Source organism: Ranitomeya imitator, chromosome 2 (assembly GCF_032444005.1).
Source record: "Ranitomeya imitator isolate aRanImi1 chromosome 2, aRanImi1.pri, whole genome shotgun sequence".
Taxonomy (NCBI): domain Eukaryota; kingdom Metazoa; phylum Chordata; class Amphibia; order Anura; family Dendrobatidae; genus Ranitomeya; species Ranitomeya imitator.
In genome coordinates, this window is record NC_091283.1 from 536040629 (window position 1) to 536066272 (window position 25644).

Below are 25644 nucleotides of genomic sequence, written 5' to 3' on the forward strand. Positions count from 1 at the left end.
CTAACTGTACGTAGAATGAAACCAGGATGTAGCACAGGAGGCCAGTCTAGCTAGATAGATAGGACAGGACGGAATACTGTGCGGTCAGTATTAAAAACTACAAAAATCCACACAGAGTTTACAAAAATCTCCACACCTGACTAAAGGTGTGGAGGGTAAATCTGCTTCCCAGAGCTTCCAGCTTAACTGAATTAATCCATACTGACAAGCTGGACAAAACATAGAATGCACAGAACGAATAAGTCCACAACATGTGGACAGAAAAGAGCAAAGAAAGGACTTATCTTTGCTGAACTGGTCAGGATATCAGGGAAATCCAAGAGAGATGTGAATCCAACCAGGAACCATTGACAAGTGGCACTGCTGAAGGGAAGAGCCAGGCATAAATAGCCGAGCAGAGAGACAATCAGTGGAAGCAGCTGCAGACTGCTAAATCCAAGGAGCAGCCATTCCACTTAAAACCACCGGAGGGAGCCCAAGAGCAGAACTCACAAAAGGGCCACTTACAACCACCGGAGGGAGCCCAAGAGCGGAATTCACAACAGTTATGGCCCCATATAGTGCTGCACAAACTTTATGGCCCCTGTAACATGGCTAAAGGTTGGATAGTCGACGGGAGGTATGTATCACAGAGAAGGCTTGTCGCTGTGATGTGACCCGGAGTGTTTTCTGTAATGCACATAAAGCAATAAGTAATTGTTTAGGGTATATGGATCTGGCTACCGATATACCTCACCCCTGGGTAAGGGGCATAATCGTGCCTATCAATGTTTGTTTCAGGACCTGTGGTGATGTCAGAACCACATGTCTAATCATGTGATGGGTTCCTGGGTGTGGTTACACCTATGTAAAAAGGTGTGTGTGTAGCACATGGGGAGTGAGTGTTTGGGAGTCTGCAAGAGTGGACAGACTTCCATGTGTCCTGGCTGGACACTGCAGAGTGACCTGTGTGTTGGACGGTTCCAAGTGGGGACAGACGTCCTGAACAGCACACAGAGACCATACTTAGGCTGGAGAGCCTACATGCTGGACATGGCACAGCCTGTATGCCTACAGGTCTGAGAGAGAGCGGAGCTCTAATATGGACATTGAGGATTCAACTGTCTGAAGTAAGACTGTTTACCTGTTGTTCCTGTTGCTATGTGGTTTATGGAGCAATAAACCTGTGAACTTTTAATGAAACGTGGCTCCAGAGTGTCATCCGCCGCACCTGAGCGAGTACAATCCCTACACCCCATATGATGCTGCACAAACATTATGGCCCCATATAATGCTGCACAAACATTATGGCCCCATATATGGCTGCCCACTCTCCCCAGTCCCACAAGCTCGCTGCCTCGGGGTAATCCTTGATGATGATCTCTCCTTCAAACCACATATCCAAGCCCTTTCCACTTCCTGCCGATTTCAACTCAAAAATATTTCACGAATCCATTGATTCCTCAACCAAGAATCTGCAAAAACCCTAGTCCATGCCCTCATCATCTCTCGCCTTGACTACTGCAACCTCCTGCTCTGTGGCCTTCCCTCTAACACTCTCGCACCTCTCCAATCTATTCTAAACTCTGCTGCCCGACTAATCCACCTGTCCCTTCGCTATTCCCCGGCCTCTCCCCTCTGTCAATCCCTTCACTGGCTCCCCATTGCCCAGACACTCCAGTACAAAAACCTAACCATGACGTACAAAGCCATCCACAACCTGTCTCCTCCATACATCTGTGACCTCGTCTGTTATGACCTGGTGGTAAGGACAATAATGGACCTGGTGGTTAAGAGCACACGGAATGACCTGATAGTTACAAATAATATAGGACGAGCTCTGAGACGTGGGAACTCTGCTGACCGCAATCCCTAATCCTATCAACCACACTAGAAATAGCCGTGGATTGCTCCTAACGCTCCCTATGCAACTCGGCACAGCCTAAGGAACTAGCTAGCCCTAAAGATAGAAAAATAAAGCTTACCTTGCCTCAGAGAAATTCCCCAAAGGAAAAGGCAGCCCCCCACATATAATGACTGTGAGTAAAGATGAAAATACAAACACAGAGATGAAATAGATTAAGCAAAGTCAGGCCCGACTTACTGAACAGACTGAGGATAGGAAAGGTAGCTTTGCGGTCAGCACAAAAACCTACAAAAAGACCACGCAGAGGGCGCTAAAAGACCCTCCGCACCGACTCACGGTGTGGAGGCGCTCCCTCTGCGTCCCAGAGCTTCCAGCAAGCAAGACAAAAATCAAAATAGCAAGCTGGACAGAAAAATAGCAAACAAAGAAAAACAAGCAGGAACTTAGCTTCTGCTGGGAAGACAGGTCACAAGAACGATCCAGGAGTGAACAGACCAATACTGGAACATTGACAGGTGGCATGGAGCAATGATCTAAGTGGAGTTAAATAGAGCAGCCAGCTAACGAATTAACCTCGTCACCTGTGGAAGGAAACTCAGAAGCCGCAGCCCCACTCACCACCAACAGAGGAAGCCCATGGACAGAACCAGCCGAAGTACCAATCATGACCACAGGAGGGAGCTTGACAACAGAATTCACAACAGTACCCCCCCCTTGAGGAGGGGTCACCGAACCCTCACCAGAGCCCCCAGGCTGACCAGGACGAGCCAAATGAAAGGCACGAACCAGATCGGCAGCATGAACATCGGAGGCAAAGACCCAGGAATTATCTTCCTGACCATAACCCTTCCACTTGACCAGATACTGGAGTTTCCATCTCGAAATATGAGAATCCAAAATCTTCTCCACCACATACTCCAACTCCCCCTCAACCAACACCGGGGCAGGAGGATCAACGGATGGAACCACAGGCGCCACGTAACTCCGCAACAACGACCTATGGAATACATTATGGATGGCAAAAGAAACCGGAAGGGACAAACGAAATGACACAGGATTGAGAACCTCAGAAATCCTATACGGACCAATGAAACGAGGCTTAAACTTAGGAGAGGAAACCTTCATAGGAACATAATGAGACGACAACCAAACCAAATCCCCAACACGAAATCGGGGACCCACACAGCGCCGGCAGTTAGCGAAGCGTTGAGCCTTCTCCTGAGACAATGTTAAATTGTCCACCACATGAGTCCAAATCTGCTGCAACCTATCCACCACAGTATCTACACCAGGACTGTCCGAAGACTCAACCTGCCCTGAAGAGAAACGAGGATGGAAACCAGAATTGCAGAAAAAAGGCGAAACCAAAGTAGCCGAGCTGGCCCGATTATTAAGGGCGAACTCAGCCAACGGCAAAAAGGACACCCAATCATCCTGATCAGCAGAAACAAAGCATCTCAGATATGTTTCCAAAGTCTGATTAGTTCGTTCGGTTTGGCCATTTGTCTGAGGATGGAAGGCCGAGGAAAAAGACAAATCAATGCCCATCCTAGCACAAAAGGCTCACCAAAACCTTGAAACAAACTGGGAACCTCTGTCCGAAACGATGTTCTCCGGAATGCCATGTAAACGAACCACATGCTGGAAAAACAATGGCACCAAATCAGAGGAGGAAGGCAATTTAGACAAGGGTACCAAATGGACCAACTTAGAGAAGCGATCACAAACCACCCAAATGACCGACATCTTTTGAGAGACATTGAGATCCGAAATAAAATCCATAGAGATATGCGTCCAGGGCCTCTTTGGGACCGGCAAGGGCAAAAGCAACCCACTGGCACGAGAACAGCAGGGCTTAGCCCGAGCACAAGTCCCACAGGACTGCACAAAAGAACGCACATCCCGCGACAAAGATGGCCACCAAAAGGATCTAGCCACCAAATCTCTGGTACCAAAGATTCCAGGATGACCAGCCAACACCGAACAATGAACCTCAGAGATAACTCTACTAGTCCATTTATCAGGAACAAACAGTTTCTCCTCTGGGCAACGGTCAGGTCTATCAGCCTGAAATTTTTGCAGCACCCGCCGCAAATCAGGGGAGATGGCAGACAAAATTACCCCGTCTTTGAGAATACCCGCCGGCTCAGGAACACTTGGAGAGTCGGGCACAAAACTCCTTGACAGGGCATCAGCCTTCACATTCTTAGAGCCTGGAAGGTACGAAACCACAAAATCAAAGCGGGATAAAAATAGCGACCAACGAGCCTGTCTAGGATTCAACCGTTTGGCAGACTCGAGATAAGTCAAGTTCTTGTGATCCGTCAAGACCACCACGCGATGCTTGGCTCCTTCAAGCCAATGACGCCACTCCTCGAATGCCCACTTCATGGCCAACAACTCTCGATTGCCAACATCATAATTGCGCTCAGCAGGCGAAAACTTTCTAGAAAAGAAGGCACATGGTTTCATCACCGAGCCATCAGAACTTCTTTGCGACAAAACAGCCCCTGCTCCAATCTCAGAAGCATCAACCTCGACCTGAAACGGGAGCAAAACATCTGGCTGGCACAACACAGGGGCAGAAGAAATACAACGCTTCAACTCCTGAAAAGCTTCCACAGCCGCAGAAGACCAATTGACCACATCAGCACCCTTCTTGGTCAAATCAGTCAACGGTTTAGCAACACTAGAAAAATTACTGATGAAGCGACGATAAAAATTAGCAAAGCCCAGGAAGTTTTGCAGACTCTTCACAGATGTCGGCTGAGTCCAATCATAAATGGCCTGGACTTTAACAGGGTCCATCTCGATAGTAGAAGGGGAAAAAATGAAACCCAAAAATGAAACCTTCTGAACTCCAAAGAGACACTTTGACCCCTTCACAAACAAAGAATTCGCACGAAGGACCTGGAACACCATTCTGAGCTGCTTCACGTGAGACTCCCAATCATCCGAAAAGACCAAAATATCATCCAAATATACAATCAGGAATTTATCCAGGTACTCTCGGAAGATGTCATGCATAAAGGACTGAAATACTGATGGAGCATTGGAAAGCCCGAATGGCATAACCAGGTACTCAAAATGGCCCTCGGGCGTATTAAATGCTGTTTTCCATTCATCGCCCTGTTTAATACACACAAGATTATACGCACCACGAAGATCTATCTTGGTGAACCAACAAGCCCCCTAAATCCGAGCAAATAAATCAGACAGCAGCGGCAAAGGATACTGAAATTTGACTGTGATCTTATTAAGAAGGCGGTAATCAATACAAGGTCTCAAAGAACCATCCTTCTTGGCCACAAAAAAGAACCCTGCTCCCAATGGTGACGATGACGGGCGAATATGACCCTTCTCCAAGGATTCCTTTACATAACTCCGCATAGCGGCGTGCTCTGGCACAGATAAATTGAACAGTGGGCCCTTAGGAAACTTACTACCAGGAATCAAATTGATAGCACAATCGCAATCCCTATGAGGAGGTAGGGCACTGGATTTGGGCTAATCAAATACATCCCGGTAATCCGACAAAAACTCCAGGACTTCAGAAGGGGTGGATGACGAAATAGACAAAAATGGAACATCACCATGTACCCCCTGACAACCCCAGCTGGACACAGACATTGATTTCCAATTCAATACTGGATTATGGACCTGTAGCCATGGCAACCCCAAAACGACCACATCATGCAGATTATGCAACACCAAAAAGCGAATATCCTCCTGATGTGCAGGAGCCATGCACATGGTCAATTGGGTCCAGTACTGAGGCTTATTCTTGGCCAAAGGCGTAGCATCAATTCCTCTCAATGGAATAGGATACTGCAAGGGCTCCAAGAAAAAAACCACAGCGCCTAGCAAACTCCAAGTCCATCAAATTCAGGGCAGCGCCTGAATCCACAAATGCCATAACAGAATAGGACGACAAAGAGCAAATCAGAGTAACGAACAAAAGAATTTTCGACTGTACCGTACCAATGGTGGCAGACCTAGCGAACCGCTTAGTGCGCTTAGGACAATCGGAGATAGCATGAGTGGAATCACCACAGTAAAAACACAGCCCATTCCGACGTCTGTGTTCTTGCCGTTCAGCTCTGGTCAAAGTCCTATCACACTGCATAGGCTCAGGTCTATGCTCAGATAATACCGCCAAATGGTGCACAGCTTTACGCTCATGCAAGCGTCGATCGATCTGAATGGCCAAAGACATAGACTCATTCAGACCAGCAGGCATGGGAAATCCCACCATGACATCCTTAAGGGCTTCAGAGAGACCCTTTCTGAAAATTGCTGCCAGGGCACATTCATTCCACTGAGTGAGCACAGACCACTTCCTAAACTTCTGACAATATATCTCTACCTCATCCTGACCCTGACACAGAGCCAGCAAGATTTTCTCTGCCTGATCCACTGAATTTGGTTCATCATAAAGCAATCCGAGCGCCAGAAAAAGCGCATCAACATCACGCAATGCCGGATCTCCTGGCGCAAGGGAAAATGCCCAGTCTTGAGGGTCGCCACGTAACAAAGATATAATGATTTTCACTTGTTGAACAGGGTCACCGGAAGAGCGAGGTTTCAAAGCAAGAAACAATTTACAATTATTTTTGAAATTCAGAAACTTAAATCTATCCCCAAAAAACAAATCAGGAATTGGAATCCTAGGCTCTAACATCGGATTCTGAACCACAAAATCTTGAATGTTTTGTACCCTTGCAGTGAGATTATTCATACAAGAGGACAGACCTTGAATGTCCATATCTACACCTGTATCCTGAACCACCCAGAGGTAAAGGGGAAAAGAGAGACAAAACACACTGCAAAGAAAAAAAAATGGTCTCAGAACTTCTCTTATCCCTCTATTGAGATGCATTAATACTTTGGGCCACCTGTACTGTTATGACCTGGTGGTAAGGACAATAATGGACCTGGTGGTTAAGACCACATGGAATGACCTGATAGTTACAAATAATATAGGACGAGCTCTGAGACGTGGTAACTCTGCTGACCGCAATCCCTAATCCTATCACACACACTAGAAATAGCCGTGGATTGCTCCTAACGCTCCCTATGCAACTTGGCACAGCCTAAGGAACTAGCTAGCCCTAAAGATAGAAAAATAATGCTTACTTTGCCTCAGAGAAATTCCCCAAAGGAAAAGGCAGCCCCCCACATATAATGGCTGTGAGTAAAGATGAAAATACAAACACAGAGATGAAATAGATTTAGCAAAGTGAGGCCCGACTTACTGAACAGACTGAGGATAGGAAAGGTAACTTTGCAGTCAGCACAAAAAACTACAGAAAGACCACGCAGAGGGCGCAAAAGACCCTCCGCACCGACTCACGGTGCGGAGGCGCTCCCTCTGCGTCCCAGACCTTCCAGCAAGCAAGACAAAAATCAAAATAGCAAGCTGGACAGAAAAATAGCAAACAAAGAAAAACAAGCAGGAACTTAGCTTCTGCTGGGAAGACAGGTCACAAGAACGATCCAGGAGTGAACAGACCAATACTGGAACATTGACAGGTGGCATGGAGCAATGATCTAAGTGGAGTTAAATAGAGCAGCCAGCTAACGAATTAACCTCGTCACCTGTGGAAGGAAACTCAGAAGCCGCAGCCCCACTCACCACCAACAGAGGAAGCCCATGGACAGAACCAGCCGAAGTACCATTCATGACCACAGGAGGGAGCTTGACAACAGAATTCACAACACTCGTTTCCCGGTACTTACCTACACGCAACCTCCGATCCTCACAAGATCTCCTTCTCTACTCCCCTCTTATCTCCTCTTCCCACAATCGTATACAAGATTTCTCTCGCGTATCACCCCTACTCTGGAACCCTCTACCACAACACATCAGACTCTCACCTACCATCGAAACCTTCAAAAAGAACCTAAAGACCCACCTCTTCCGACAAGCCTGCAACCTGCAGTAACCACCGATCAACCAAACTGCTGCATGACCAGCTTTGTCCTCACCTACTGTATTCTCACCCATCCCTTGAAGATTGTGAGCCTTCGCGGGCAGGGTCCTCACTCCTCCTGTACCAGTTATGACTTGTATTGTTTAAGATTATTGTACTTGTTTTTATTATGTATACCCCTCCTCACATGTAAAGCGCCATGCAATAAATGGCGCTATAACAATGAATAATAATAATAATAGTGCTGCACAAACGTTATGGCCCCATATAGTGCTGCACAAACGTTATGGCCCCTTTTAGTTCTGCACAAACGTTATGGCCCCATAGAGGCTCCATACAGACACTTGCCCCATTTGCTGTGATAAAAAAAAAAATCACATACTCACCTCTCCGTCGCTCAGGCCCCCGGCGCTTTCAATATTCACGTGCTGATCGTTCCGGCGCCGCTCCATTTTCAGCACTGACGTTCAGGCTGAGGGCGCGCACTAACTACGTCACCGCACCCTCTGACCTGAGCGTCACAGCTGAAGATGGAGCGGTGCCGGAACGAGGAGCAAGTGAGTATCGCGCAGCTCTCCCCCTCCCCGTCATACTTACCTGCTCCTGGCGCTTTGCAGTCCCTGCTTCCCCAACGCTGCAGCTTCTTCCTGTAGTGAGCGGTCACCATTACCACTCATTACAGTCATGAATATGCGGCTATATATATAGTGAGACACATATATATATATTCCCATTTAATACAGTGCTAGAAAGCTTACAAGCCGGTAATTCAATTGCCGGCTTTAGCTATCTCCTTATCAAACTCAACAGGATATGAGACATGGTTACATACAGTAAACCATTTCATATCCGTTATATTTTTACATATTCCTCACTACTAATGTTAGAAGTGTCTGTGTGCAAAATTTGGGGGCTCTAGGTGTTAAAATAAAGGGTTAAACCACAGAAAAAACCTGGCGTGGGCTCCCGCGTAATTTTCTCTGCCAGAGTGGGAAAGCCAGTGACTAAGGGCAGATATTAATAGCCTAGAGAGGGACCATGGTTATTGCCCCCCCCCCCCGGCTAAAAACAGCTGCCCCCAGCCACCCCAGAAAAGGCGTATTGTAAGACGCGCCTATTCTGGCACTTAAGGTACCTTCACACATAACGATATTGTTAACGATACCGTTGCTATTTGTGACGTAGCAACGATATCGTTAATGAAATTGTTATGCGTGACAGCGACCAACGATCAGGCCCCTGCTGGGAGATCGTTGGTCGCTGAGGAAAGTCCAGAACTTTATTTCGTCGCTGGATCTCCCGTGGACATCGCTGGATCGGCGTGTGTGACACTGATCCAGCGATGTCTTCACTGGTAACCAGGGTAAACATCGGGTAACTAAGCGCAGGGCCGCGCTTAGTAACCCGATGTTTACCCTGGTTACCATGCTAAAAGTAAAAAAAAAACAAACACTAGATACTTACCCACCGCTGTCTGTCCTCCAGCGCTGCGCTCTGCTTCTCTGCTCTCCTCTTGTACTGTCTGGGAGCCGGAAAGCAGAGCGGTGACGTCACCGCTCTGCTTTCCGGCTCACAGCCAGTACAGGAGGAGAGCAGAGCGCAGCGCTGGAGGACAGACAGCGGTAGGTAAGTATGTACTGTTTGTTTTTTTTTTACTTTTAGCATGGTAACCAGGGTAAACATCGGGTTACTAAGCGCGGCCCTGCGCTTAGTTACCCGATGTTTACCCTGGTTACCAGTGAAGACATCGCTGGATCGGTGTCACACACGCCGATCCAGCGATGTCTCCAGGGAGTCCAGCGACGAAATAAAGTTCTGGACTTTATTCAGCGACCAACGATCTCCCAGCAGGGGCCTGATCGTTGGTCGCTGTCACACATAACGATTTCATTAACGATATCGTTGCTACGTCACAAATAGCAACGATATCGTTAACAATATCGTTATGTGTGAAGGTACCTTTACCCATGATGGGGGTTTTGAGTAATGAACCAGGCAGGGAGTTTATAAAAGCCTCAGGTATCTTTTGCATGTGTTTAGAGTTAATTAGTTGATTCAGAAGATTAGGGTAATAGGTCGTTTAGAGAACCTTTTCTTGATATGCTAATTTATTGAGACAGGTTTTTTGGGTTATCAGGAGTTGTATGCCAAAATCATCAGTATTAAAACAATAAAAGACCTGACAAATTTCAGTTGGTGGATAATGAATCTATAATATATGAAAGTTTAATTGTAATCATTACATTATGGTAAATAATGAAATTTAACACTATATGCTAATTTTTTGAGAAGGACCTGTATTGCCCGCAGTGGGCTTGTGATAGGTGTGCGTTTTAATAACTTGTTGCAGGACTCCAGATAAAGCTAGAACAAGAAAATTAATATGATCACTATTCCATGTGAATGTAAATTGCAAATTGAAGGGGTTATTGTTGATATAAAAGATAAATCTATCAATAGAAAAAGAATCACCCTTCCAAATTAGCAGTAAGTCATCTATGAATCTCAGGTACCATTGTATATGCGATAGGAATGGATTATCTACATTAAAGATGTAATTTTCTTCCCACCAAGACATGACAAGGTCATTTTCCCCTTCTGTAACAGAAGGAGATGCTCTGCTAGAAGAACGAGAAGCTAAGTGAGCTGGAGGAGAAGGCCCATCAGAGTGTGCAATAACTGTTCTGCGCTCCAATACCATGCACATTGGAGCAGGAGGATGAGATATAGAAACTCAGCGAGATGATTTTGAATGCCAAGTGCCATACTATCCATGACACCCAAATCCTGGATTAAAGTCTCTTATCCAGGGAAATAGGGGAAGAGACTGGACCAAATCATGGAGATGGAGCGGCAGAAAGCCATCAAGATGCAAGAGAAGATCGAGGAGATGCACAAACTGGAAAAGATCATAGGAAGATTCCACATCATTCAGCAGATGGAAGAGTACAGGGACATGGAAAGGAAAAGACAAGAAAAGCAAGATATACACGCTGAGATCAAATGCGTCAACACTGAGAATGAGTGGAAGAAGATGGAGAGGAAGGAACAAGAGTATCTGGCAGATCTGAAGGTGCTGCAATACACCAAGGAGAAACTGACTCTAAAAGCAGATGTTTAAGTGTTTATTGTTGCATGCTATGTGCAAAGGACATTAGTTCAATAATATAATCCCTAATGGAATTTCAGACGGGGAGTATGCAGTTCCTCCAGATATAATTACTATTCAGTGTTCAGCTTGCATATCATAGAAAACAAGTTCTGCATATGTTTGTTACCTGCTAAATGTATTATCTTGCTATGCCATCATCTGCTGGCCAGTATTTGTTTACCGCTTGGCATTAAGTAACTTCAAACTGGGTGTAGCTTCACACTGCAATTCATGGGTCACTTGCTTTAGGTAGCCATTTTGTAATTTGAGTTGCTGTGAAACAGGGACCACATGTGCTGGGGGTTTGTGAGGATATATATTTCTGACCAACAGCAACTGATGCCAGAGGCTTCAGAGAAAGTTTGTGTATCGTACCAACAAGTATTAGTTCTGTATCTGGGTTTAAATAAACCAAGTCTTAAATTGTACCGATGCTGTGGTTCTACATTTGAGTCTGCAGATGCTGAGTCTGCGCTGGTCGCCTGGTCCTGTTTGCTCACCTTAGATATGGAGGTAGGAAAATCTCACAGCACCTTATCAGTCAGCCATTCCTCCATTCGCTTTATGTGGAGTCAGTAGCATAGCTACCGAGGGGCAGAGGGGGCCATCGCCCCTGGCCCAGTGCTCAGAGGGGGCCCACCCGAAGCTACGCTACTGTAACTGCATCGGCATGCACAGCGCGCCGAATACAGTTACATTCTCCAGCCCATAGGCAAATTTTTTAGGACGAGGCATGCTTCTTTTAATGATGTTGAATTCAATCAGGAGTGCAAAGTAATTGCAAGGAGATTCAAGCAGCGAGGTTATTCACAGGCATGTGTGAACAGTGCCAGAAATATAGCATGCAGTAGAAACAAAGAACAATGTTTAATGGATCGCAGTATTCATGATTCTCAATCACGAGTAGTTTTTTCTACACCATTTTCCATTGAATAGCCACAAATAGTCAATATAATAAAATGGCATCTTCTAGTTTTGAGGCAGGATAAAAAAAACTAACACCATCTTAGATAATGGAGTGCGATTTGTAGCCAAAAAATCCAAGACTTTGGCCAACATGTTGTCACCCAGTTTATATGTGGGATCAAATAATTCAGAAAAAAGAGCTCATTCCTGGTTAGAAAGTATGGGTAACTACACATGCGGTATGAGTAGATTTGGATTGTGTCAATATATGCAAAAAAAACACCAAATTTAGAGCAAAAGATGCACAGCATGATTATACTATCACATTTATTGCTAATTGCAATTCCAGATCTGTAATATATTTGGTTTCTTGTCAGGCATGTAATGTGCAGTATGTGGGATCGACCACACGTAAATTAAAGTAGAGGATTAAAGAACATGTATCAGGAGCCGCTACAGGTAATAGCAATGATAAATGCTCTTTGTCAGGAGTGTGCAGACAATTCAAGGAGGTTCATGCTGGTGACACGACTTCTATGAGAGTAACTGCCATTGAACAAGTAAAGAGGGCAGTCTGAGGAGGTGATACAGTATCTACACTACGAGCCAGAGAGGCAGCTTGGATCTTAAAATTAGATACTTGTTTCCCCAAAGGAATGAATTATAAAACAGATCTGATGTATTTTTATTAAGTGACGTTCTCATGTATAAATTTAATAAAAATATGTGGTTTATGTATACAGTGGGGCAAAAAAGTATTTAGTCAGTCAGCAATAGTGCAAGTTCCACCACTTAAAAAGATGAGAGGCGTCTGTAATTTACATCATAGGTAGACCTCAACTATGGGAGACAAACTGACAAAGAAAAATCCAGAAAATCACATTGTCTGTTTTTTTATCATTTTATTTGCATATTATGGTGGAAAATAAGTATTTGGTCAGACACAAAATTTCATCTCAATACTTTGTAATATATCCTTTGTTGGCAATGACAGAGGTCAAATGTTTTCTGTAAGTCTTCACAAGGTTGCCACACACTGTTGTTGGTATGTTGGCCCATTCCTCCATGCAGATCTCCTCTAGAGCAGTGATGTTTTTGGCTTTTCGCTTGGCAACACGGACTTTCAACTCCCTCCAAAGGTTTTCTATAGGGTTGAGATCTGGAGACTGGCTAGGCCACTCCAGGACCTTGAAATGCTTCTTACGAAGCCACTCCTTCGTTGCCCTGGCGGTGTGCTTTGGATCATTGTCATGTTGAAAGACCCAGCCACGTTTCATCTTCAATGCCCTTGCTGATGGAAGGAGGTTTGCACTCAAAATCTCACGATACATGGCCCCATTCATTCTTTCATGTACCCGGATCAGTCGTCCTGGCCCCTTTGCAGAGAAACAGCCCCAAAGCATGATGTTTCCACCACCATGCTTTACAGTAGGTATGGTGTTTGATGGATGCAACTCAGTATTCTTTTTCCTCCAAACACGACAAGTTGTGTTTCTACCAAACAGTTCCAGTTTGGTTTCATCAGACCATAGGGCATTCTCCCAAAACTCCTCTGGATCATCCAAATGCTCTCTAGCAAACTTCAGACGGGCCCAGACATGTACTGGCTTAAGCAGTGGGACACGTCTGGCACTGCAGGATCTGAGTCCATGGTGGCGTAGTGTGTTACTTATGGTAGGCCTTGTTACATTGGTCCCAGCTCTCTGCAGTTCATTCACTAGGTCCCCCCGCGTGGTTCTGGGATTTTTGCTCACCATTCTTGTGATCATTCTGACCCCACGGGGTGGGATTTTGCGTGGAGCCCCAGATCGAGGGAGATTATCAGTGGTCTTGTATGTCTTCCATTTTCTAATTATTGCTCCCACTGTTGATTTCTTCACTCCAAGCTGGTTGGCTATTGCAGATTCAGTCTTCCCAGCCTGGTGCAGGGCTACAATTTTGTTTCTGGTGTCCTTTGACAGCTCTTTGGTCTTCACCATAGTGGAGTTTGGAGTCAGACTGTTTGAGGGTGTGCACAGGTGTCTTTTTATACTGATAACAAGTTTAAACAGGTGCCATTACTACAGGTAATGAGTGGAGGAAAGAGGAGACTCTTAAAGAAGAAGTTACAGGTCTCTGAGAGCCAGAAATCTTGATTGTTTGTTTCTGACCAAATACTTATTTTCCACCATAATATGCAAATAAAATGATAAAAAAAACAGACAATGTGATTTTCTGGATTTTTTTTTTCTCAGTTTGTCTCCCATAGTTGACGTCTACCTATGATGTAAATTACAGACGCCTCTCATCTTTTTAAGTGGTGGAACTTGCACTATTGCTGACTGACTAAATACTTTTTTGCCCCACTGTATATGTGGGGGTATTTTATGTATTTACATGTATTTATACAGTATATCTTGGTGAAGGGTATTATTGTAGTCTTATAATTTGTATTTGCAATATTGTATATAGACTTAGTTACTATAAGGTTTGTATAACACTCTGGTTGGGCAGGGTGGGTGCCTTTGTCCAATGGGTACTCAGGTGTTTGATATATGGTTAATTGACATGTATTGTGCTTGGTTGTAGCCTTTTGTTATGTGCCTTTATATATTGTGTTGTAATGTGTTTTTGTTATGCTATGACTAAGGGCAGTACTGCCTGAAACGCATTAGCTTGCTTTTATGATGCACTAATAAAGGACAAGATTTTTATTCTATTTTCATCTCCTCCATTCAATATTTGCATGAGTTGGACAAGTGAGTGATTTGCATTTTTACCTGGGAGTCGGCCGGCTGGAACTTGGTGGTGATCCGTACTCTGCACATGTCTATTGAGAATTGGATTCTAATACATCTGGTTGGGTGAGCTGATGAAATCCTAGTATTTGAATTATACTATACAGGCTGCATATGGGGGTGCAATATACTATACAGGCTGCCTATGGGGGTGCATTATACCATACAGGGTACCTATGGGGGTGCATTAAACTAGGTATACAAGCTGCATATGGGGTGCAATATACTATACAGTCTGCATATGGGGTCAATACACTATACAGGCTGCCTAATGGGGGTGCATTATACTATACAGGTTGCATATGGAGGTGCAATATACATTCCCTGACAGAAGTTATGTCATTTATCCATGTTATGTAAATAAAAGCTTATAACCTGATGTTAACTTCATTCATTGGTTGTATAAATTATTATTTTGAAAGCTGAAACCCTCCGAAATGTGGTTTAGGTTAAGAAAATAAATTGGCATCAATCCAGAAATATTGATCAGTTAATGGACATAGAATGGTCAGATTTTGTCAAGACAAAAGTTTTGTTGCCTGGTCATATACTGCACCCAATCCTAGTTTACATCCTCACCTGTGCTCAGTAAATGATTGGTTAATTCGTGTGTGTATAAAAAGAAATCCCGCACCTCAGACCTTCACTTTAACTGCAACTTGAGCTCTGACAACATGCCAAAAATCCACCCTGCGACCAAAGCCTGGATTATCAAGAGGCTGAAGACCAGATCCACTGCAGAGGTGGCTGGCACCTTTAATGAGTCTCAGCGTCAAGCACAAAGATTAAAAAAAAAAGATTTGAAGAGATTGGAGATGTGTTTGACAAGCCCAGGTCCAGCAGACCCCGCAAGACAACTGCTCAGGAGGAACGTTTGTTGGTTAGAAATTCCAAAGCAAGCTCCTCTTCCACTGCAGCAGAGCTCCAACCGGCCTGGTCACCTCAGGTCCATGTGTCAACTAGAACAGTTTGTAGGATTCTGTCTTAAATGGCCTCCATGGTCGAATCAGTGCCCAGAAGCCAGCACTAAACAAAAGGCAATTAAAAAAAACGTGTGGCATTTGCAAAGTCCCACAGCCTGCTAAACAGATGGATGCTGGAAAAGTGGCAGAAGGTGGATTTCTTTGATGAGTCTTCAGTAGAATTACACCACAGCCACCTCAAATACTGCAGGAGACCTACTGGAGCCCGTATGGATCCAAAATACACCCAGAAAACAGTTACATTTGGTGGTGGAAAGATCATGGTCTGGGGTTACATTCAGTATGGGGGTGTGCTAAACATTTGCAAGGTGGAAAGCAATATCAATAGCCTAAAATATCAAGAAGTATTAGCTACCTCTTATATTCCAAATCATAAAATAGGTCAAATTCTGCAGCAGGATGGTGCTCCATCTCATACATCCATCTCTACAACAAAGTTCCTCCAGGCAAAAAAGATCAAGGTGCTGAAGGACTGGCCAACTCAGTCACCAGACATGAACATCATTGAGCATGTTTGAGGTAGGATGAAAGAGGGAGCTTGGAAATCAAAACCAAAGAATCTAGATGAACTCTGGGAGGCGTGCAAGACTGCATTCTTTGCTATTTCTGATGACTTCATTAATAAATTGTATGAATCATCATTGAACCGCATGGATGCAGTTCTTCAACATGGAAGTCACACAAAATATTAAATATGACTCTAATAGCACCAGAACTTCATTCACCAATGTTATGCAACATATATTTGTATTTTAAGTTACGGTAATTATTTGTTTAAATATCACATTACTTTCTGTGGGCGACAAAACTTTTGTCTTGCCAAAATCTGACCATTCTGTGTCCATTAACTGATCAATATCTCTGCATTGATGCCAATTTATTTTCTTAACCTAAACCACATTTCGGAGGGTTTCAGCTTTCAAAAGAATAATTTATACAACCAATGGATGAATTCAACGTCAGGTTATAAGCTTTTATTTACATAACATGGATAAGCGACATAACTTCTGTCAGAGAGTGTACTATGCATGCTGCCTATGGGGGTGCAGTATACTATGTATGCAGGCTGCACGTGGGCTGCAATATACTATACAGGCTGCCTATGGGAATGCATTATACTATACAGGCTTCATATGGGGTGTTAGAGCTATCAAACAGTTTGGAGGATACTAAGGAGTCAGTATATATATGTAGTAAGGGGGCATTAGACTGTATAAGAGAGCATTATATTGTTTAGAGGGGAGTTTTAAATGGGGGAGACCTGGGACATTATTAAATTTAAAGTGGGCACTTATTGTTATAGGGGAACGCAGGTTACTGTGACTATCAAAGGGGCACACAGAGGGCAATATTACTTTTTAGGGGACAAAATATGGGCACTGTTTTCTAGGGCACTTGCACTGGCATTACTATATTATAGAGGGGTGCTTTAGAATTTAGAAGCCACAGAGAATCACACAGCAGGTGCCGTAATAGGGACACCTATGGTAGCAGCATTGGGGTATAGACAGGATGCGACCTGCTGCGATTAAAACACCTGTGGCTAAGAGTGCTCAGTCAGAAGGCTAATGAATACAAATTTCAAAAAACTGACTGTCACATTCAAACATAGACTAAATGTGTAGGACCTGGTATACGAGAGATGCCCTAATAAGGTTACCAGGTACGCATGAATTGGCCAATTTATGCGCTAAACGCTCTTATTTTTTCATATCTCTAGTGCAGTAATGCAGTTCAATTTTCATGTTTCATGTTTGCATGTTTTAGCACCGCAGTGTGCTGCCTTATTTATTTGACTGTATACGAGTTGGTGACTCTAGGTTCAGCACCTGTTCACACTTAGTCTATGTTTGGATGTGACGGTCAGTTTTTTGAAATTTGTATTCATTAGCCTTCTGACTGAGCACTCCGCCTCTTAGCCACATGTGTTTTAATCGCAGCAGGTCCATTACCCCTCCACAGAGAGAGAGAAATTTAGTCTAAGAAGAGGTTTCACAGGTACTCATTCAGATGAAGACGTTTATTTTCAGTGGGGAAAGGAAAGTTTAGGACCTGGTATACGAGAGATGCCCTAATGTGGCTACCAGGTACACATGAATTGGCCAATTTATGCGCTAAACGCTCTCATTTTTTCATATTTATAGTGCAGTAATGCAGTTCAGTTTTCATGTTTCATGTTTGCATGTTTTAACGTCGCAGTGTGCTGCCTTATTTATTTGACTGTATACGAGTTGGTGACTCTAGGTTCAGCACCTGTTCACACTTAGTCTATGTTTGGATGTGACGGTCAGGTTTTTGAAATCAGAATTGTTTAAAGGCATAGGAATCTTAGTGTATGCAAACTTTTGACTTTGCAGTAAGTAATAAAAATGCCTTAAAACATTCTCTATCATTATTCTGGCATTTGGCAAATATTAATAATTCTGATAATCCTAATTGCCTACAACGGGAAAGGTTTATTCTGATTTCATGTCAGATATTGAGAAAAATATGCATATTTGTCTTTTCTTATAGTGTATGTAAACTTCTGTTTTCAACTGAAGTACTGTGTTCTTACAATTGCTCATTGTGCCCTTCTACCTGGTAAATTTTTATCTTTTACATTAGGCTTATGACATCATGTGATTAAAAACTGACTAGCTGAATCCTTCTAAGCTCTATGTAGAAACAGGAAGTCTATTTTCCCTTTATGAGTCATAAGTCACTGCAACAGTCTCTGGCAAGAGGGAGGAGGGTACATATAATATGATGACTGCAATATATTAAGAAGCTGATTTCTCTGATAATATATTCCAAAGTTGCTTATTTTCACTTATATTATTGATTTATCGAAATATTTAATGAATCAGCCTCAAAATGTTTTTTTCTCAATAGATCTAGGTTATTTTATATTTCAACTGTGAATTATAAGTGAAAGATGGAATTGGCTGCAGGTGCATCTGAGATAGAGGAAAATGAGAATATTGGCTTTGTACCAGCAATACTGAAGAATAGAGTAGTCACAATGAATGAATGGAGACTATTGTTATAATTATTTCAGTCCAATTTAACTAGTAAACCAGTAATCTGAAACACATTATGTAATATATACGTACCTGCCAACTAAAATGGTTTACTCTTTGTCTGGCTTTTACCACCTTAAATTTCACAGCCAAACCAAGATAAACCAATGCGTACGCTGTGTTGAATAATTTGCATTACTGAATAAAGCATTGCAGACCTGGAATAGCACCAAATGAAATCTCCTTGAAGCAAATTTTCTTGAAATTCTCAAGTTCCATGGTAACAAATATGACTATAAAGTGATAATGTAAGATCCCCATAATAATAGTCATTGAACCCTCATAGCATGACATAGCCATTAGGACAGCGTTAATCATAGTCACAGAGCATTTTGTCAATATTTTTGCTTAAAACAGAGTTAGTAGTTTCATCATTGTTAAATGAAGTTAAAAAGCACACAAATCAAATTTTTTATTCACTTAATATATTGCAATCACCATTGTAATTAACCCGCACTCCGCCTGACGTCACTATTACGTCAGACGAATCACGTAATTTAGTCTCCCCACTTTCACCAATGTGACGTTCCACACCCCCTGGGGGCATGTAAGTTCAGCTTGGTACAGTTTTACACAGACACCCCCAGTTCACACGGACCCAGATCGGCACAGGGAGTGAGAGGATGTAGCCCTTGCAATCACTGGCGTGGCACCACACTCTCTCACAACCCTGACAGGTTGAGAGGCCTCATTCACTAGCACCAGAGAAACAAAGCACAGCCAGCCTGGTAGGACTGTGACCAGTTTCTCTTTAAATATAAGCCCAGTTCATTAATGGGATTATATCGGACCAGAAACCAGCCCCAATTGCATGGAAAGATAAACCGAGGAAAGGACGTGTGGATTTGTGGATCAAGATAAAAGAGCAGCCCAAGGTTAAATTATATATTTATTTGTCTTAAAAACACACTAGACAATAGACTATACATGGTTATACATATACAATGGTCAGATATGCAAATACAATAGTGGTAGGACAAAATACATAAGCAGATGGATCATATCAATTACCGGGTTGATGTTTGACCATGTGTGCACTAGGCCACAGAGGGGCATGGGGTGCCAGTTGGGTCCTAGGTCCTTCACAAAATGTTGCTCAATCTGAACTTCATGCATTACAGAGAGAAGGACCACATGGTCTTGCACTAGCCTTTATCCCCTTTGAGTCACTCCCCTTCTGCCCTCTGGGCTGAACCTAAATCCCCTCCCCTTGTTAAAAACTTGCTAAAAACTCCAAAACCCAAGATGAGTCTTAATTATTTAATGGACGGTCCTAGGGAGGAGGTTTTGGTGCCATCAGATCTGATCGGGCCCCTGCTATGCTCGAGACTAAACATATCTTGGCTATCTGGTTCCTATTAGCCATTCTACATATCTACCCTCCCGGGGGTGTTAGAGTTGACCATGGGGTGAGCTTGGTCCAGAGATCTTGAAAATGTACACAATGCATGGCTAGGATGTATAGTATCTCCATAACTCCTTATGGAATCATATTTCTAGTATGTTCTTTGGCAGCTTCAGCATGACTTTATATTGCAAGCAAACCTTTGTGCTGCTGTGGCGCCCCAGGTAATCACAATACACACAACATGTTCACACTCCAGGCCACAAGGGGGAGCTTTTGATCCTATTCCTAGGTGACTCGGCAGCGCCCCAGAGTCCTGGTCATTGCAGTAATGTCACTCTGCCACTAAGGGGAGTGATGTTATGTCTGATTGCACTAAAGGAGTTCACCTGACCAGGTATCACAAGCACACATTACACTTCACACTCCGGCCACCAGGGGGAGCAAAAAGCACTATGTATTAGGCCACTCCTCACACTGGTAAAACTGGGGGTCGGATAGGAAGTTGGAACAGAACGCAGTCTGGGAGAGCTCCAGGGAGGACCTGTCATGGGTGGGTTCCTGGCAGGAACCTAGCAGAAAGGACAGAACGTACGAAGCCGCGCCTGCACTACCTTGCGGTGGCATCCTAAGGAAGGACACGAAGCGAAGGATATTGTGGAGAAGGGAGAAACGAAATTGCAGCACAAGGAGATATCCAGTAGGAGTCATGCCCCGTGATCGGCAACATCCTACTGAGGCGCGTAGCCGGTGGCCGGAACGCCGAGGAAGTAACAGACTCCAAGCATTACTTCAAACAGCGGCAGGACAGTTGATTTTAGGTTGGCTGTCTACCTTACATCACCTAAGCAGACATAGGGGGCAAAGTTGGAGAGGGGCGTCTCTAGGCTCCCAGAATAGCTCCGAGCCTTCCCGTCAAACGGGTGCGTCCTATCCAGACAATAACTTGGGGGACGGAGAGAAAGAGAAAGAATAGATACGAAAGTTGTGAGGACTATCCCGAATGCTCAGCAGGGAAGAACTACAACACACAGGCGCTAGTTGGTAGGCACTGATTTCCACCTGCAAAGGGAACTCTGGATGTGCCTTCGGACCGGCCGGACTCAGCCAGCCCTGTTAGCAGTGCTCTGGATTGCGGATCCTGAAGTCTTCAGTAAAAGGTAAAGAGACTGCAACCTTGTGTCCTCGTTATTAACTGCGCCTCACATCATCGCCACCTACACTACTGGGAAGCCCTGGGGATATACTTCACCTGTGGGAAGGTATACCATCTAGCTGCCATTCCATCACCCCAGTGGACCCCTAAGCAGCGTCGGTCACCCTGACCGAAGACCACAGGTGGCGTCACGAACCATTGACAAACTACCATCACCCCTTTTATTGGACGCCCCTTAGCAGGGTCACAGACCGGGTCCAGCCACCGTGACAACCCCAGCACCGAGACAGAGAGGACCGGTACCGAGTAAACCGCGGCCCTGTGTCTGGGGGCGCTCCAACTCCCCTATATATATTGTGGTTTGGAGGGAAAGAGAGGTCAGATTGTCAGAGAGACAGAAGAGAGCAGACCGACATAGAGTGTCAGAAGGTCTGATGGGGCTGTTTAGTCTGAAGCACTACAGCCCCTGGAGAAAGAGACATACAGAAGGAAAGAACATCTTCATCTTCAGTGAGAGTGAAGGAGAGCAAGGCACAGACGAGGACACCAGGGTGAGGACAGCAGCGAGCAGACTGTCTCCCTGGCAAAGCGCAGATAACTGGTAGCCGACACACCAAGGTTGTAAGGGACTCTAAGACTTACATCAGAGACCGGCAGGACAGCTGAATTGCAAATTACCTGTCCGCCACACACCTGAAGACACAGTAACACATAGAGCCCAGGGCGTGATAGAGTCCCTGTAAAAACGCTCGAGTTACCTGTCATACACAGTAGGTATTGTTCTATCCTATATGGGGGACAGAGAGAAGAACTGTGAGGATCTTTTCTGAAGCCATAGGCAGTAAGGGACTACAACACCACCGTGCTAGAGGAAGGCTTTTAACTCCACCTGGTAAAGGGGACTCTGGATTTGCTTCCAAGCTGGCCAGACCCTGCCTGCCCTGTGATCTGGTACCCTGGACTGTGGCTGCCTGAAGTCTTCAGTAAACCAGGTAAAGAGACTGAAAACCGGTGTCCTCATTCTTTACTGCGCAATTCACCATCTTCCATCTACACACCGGGAGCCCTGGGGAAATACTTCACCTGTGGGAAGTTGTACCATCTAACTGCCATAACATCACCCCAGAGGACCCCTTAAAGCAGCGTCAGTCCCCACTGACCAAATACCACAGGTGGCGTCACAAACAAACTTTATTAAAAATTTCCCTTTTACATGGGGGCCAAGGGCCACGGACCGGGTCACCACCGTGACATCCCCCCTGTGAATACAGGACCCGTTACCGGGTACCCCACGGCCCTGTCTCCCGCTATTCCCCGGCCTCTCCCCTCTGTCAATCCCTTCACTGGCTCCGCATTACCCAGAGACTCCAGTAGAAAAGCCTAACCATGACATACAAAGCCATCCACAACCTGTCTCCTCCATACATCTGTGACCTCGTCTCCCGCTACTTTCCTGCACGCAACCTATGATCCTCACAAGATCTTCTTCTCTACTCCCCTCTTATCTCCTCTTCAATCGCATACAAGATTTCTCTCGCGCATCACCCCTACTCTGGAACTCTCTACCACAACACAGACTCTCACCTACCATCAAAACCTTCAAAAAGAACCTGAAGACCTACCTTTTCCGGCAAGCCTACAACCTACAGTAATCACTGATCGACCAAACCACTGCACGACCAGCTCTATCCTTACCTACAGTATCCTCACCCATCCCTTGTAGATTGTGAGCGTTCGCAGGCAGGGTCCTCTCTCCTCCTGTACCAGTTGTGACTTGTATTGTTCAAGATTATTGTACCTGTTTTTATTATGTATACCCCCTCCTCACATGTAAAGCGCCATGGAATAAATGGCACTATTATAATAAATAATAATAATAATAAGTTTGTTAATCAAAGTCCTCTCCATTCTGAAAGACGCTGCGATTTTTCAGTTGATTGCCTTCTTTACCAAGATTACCAGCCACCTCTACAATGTATCTAAGGAAGCTGAATTTCTAGGCAAGGAAAGCAGCTTTTACAAGTTCTTTTAATTAGATTGGATCTGGATTGAATCCAGCTTCAGTGTCCCCTGCCAAGCTGAGGAGCAGTGAGCTCCTGAAGCCAGAATATGATAACATCCCTGCTATCATCCTTACAATACTGCACATATTCACACACACACACACACACACATATATAATATATATATATATATATATATATATATATATATATATATATATATATATATATATATATATATATATATATATACACACACACACAGTATATCAAAAGAGAGTACACCTCACATTTTTGTAAATAGTTTATTATATCTTCTCATGGGATACACCCCTAAGTGAAAATGGCCAAACTTTGCCCAATTAGCTATTTTCCCTTCCTGGTATCATGTGACTCATTAGTGTTACAAGGTCTCAGGTGTGAATGGGGAGCAGGTGTGTTAAATTTGGTGTTATTTCTCTCACAGTCTCTCATACTGGTCACTGGAAGTTCCAAATGGCAGCTCATGGCAAAGAACTCTCTGAAGATCTGAAAAAAGGAATTAAGGAATTGTTGCTCTACATAAAGATGGCCTAGGGTATAAGAAAATTGTCAACACCCTGAAACTGAGCTGCCGCATGTTGGCCAAGACCATACAGTGGTTTAACAAGACAGGTTCCACTCAGAACTAGCTTCAACATGGTCGACCAAAGAATTTGAGTACACATGCTCAGCATCATATCCAGAAATTGTCTTTTCAAAATAGACGTATGAGTGCTGCCAGCATTGCTACAGGGGTCACAGGGGTGGGGGTCAGTCTGTCAGTGCTCAGATCATACACCACACACTGCACCAAATTGGTCTTTATGGCTGTCATCCCAGAAGGGAGTCTCTTCTAAAGATAATGCACAAAATGCCCATAAACAGCTTACTGAAGACAAGCAAACTAAGAACATGGCTTCCTGGAGCCATGTCTCGTGGTCTGATGAGGTCAAGATAAACTTATTTGGTTCTGATGGTGTCAAACGTGTGTGGCGGCAACCAAGTGAGGAGTACAAAGACAAGTGTGTCTTGCCTGTAGTCAAGCATGGTGGCTTGGGGCTGCATGAGTGCTGCCGGCTGTGGGAAGCTACAGTTCATTGAGGTAGAGCCGGCTCCAGGTTTTCGTGGACCACGGACAAAAGAGTGTCAGTGGGTCCCTTTAACATATACCATGATTCATGATGCACAGATGCGGCAGAGAAATCTAGGCAGTACAATGCCAAAGATTTCACTTCTTACATTACATTAGTGACGCTGTAAATTCTACAATAGCTCAAAAACTGGACAGTATAGTCCTCCATATAGTATTATAGGCACCACATAATGCTCCATACAGAATAATGAGCCCCATATATTTCTCCATACAGTATTATGGGCACAACATAGTGCGCAATACAGAATAATGAGCACCATACAATGCTCCATACAGAATAATAAGCCGCATATATTGCTCCATACAGTATAATGATCCCCATATATTGCTACATACAGTATAATGAGTCCCATATATTGCTCCATACAGTATTATGAGCAGCACATTGTGCGCCATACAGAATAATGAGCCCAATATAATGCTCCATACAGTATAATGAGCCCCATATATTGCTACATATAGAATAATGAACTCCATATATTGCTCCATACATTATGGGCCCTATATAATGCTCCAAAACAGTATATGATCGGCCCAATATAATGCTCCATTCACAATGGGCCCCATATAATGCTCCATACAGTATATGATGGGCCCCATATATTGCTCCATATATAATGGGACCCACATATTTCTTCACACATAATGGGCCCCATATAATGCTCCATACAGTATATGATGGGTCACATATATTGCTCCATATTTTATGGGCCCCATATATTGCTCCACACAGTATATGATGGGCCCAATATATTGCTCGATATATAATGGGACCCATATATTTTCAGACATAATGGGCCCCATATAATGCTCCATACAGTATTTGATGTGCCCCATATAATGCTTCAGTATATGATGGGTCCCATATATTGCACCATATATAATGGGTCCCATATAATTTACCAGTATATGCTGGGCCCCATATAATGTTCCAGTATATCCTGGGCCCAGTATAATGCTCAAGTATATGATGGGCCCCGTATAATGCTCCAGTATATGATAGACCCAATATATTACTCCAGTATATGATGGGCCCCATATATTGCTCAAGTATATGATGGGCTTCATATAATGCTCCAGTATATGATAGACCCCATATATTACTCCAGTACATGATGGGCCCCATACGAGGTATATTGCTCCAGTACATGATGGGTTTCATATAATGCTCCAGTATATGATGGGCTTCATATAATGCTCCAGTATATGATGGGCCCCATAAAATGTTCCAGTATATCATGGGTCCCATTTAATGCTTTAGTATATGATGGCCCCATAAATTGCTCCAAACATTTAAAAAAAAATAAA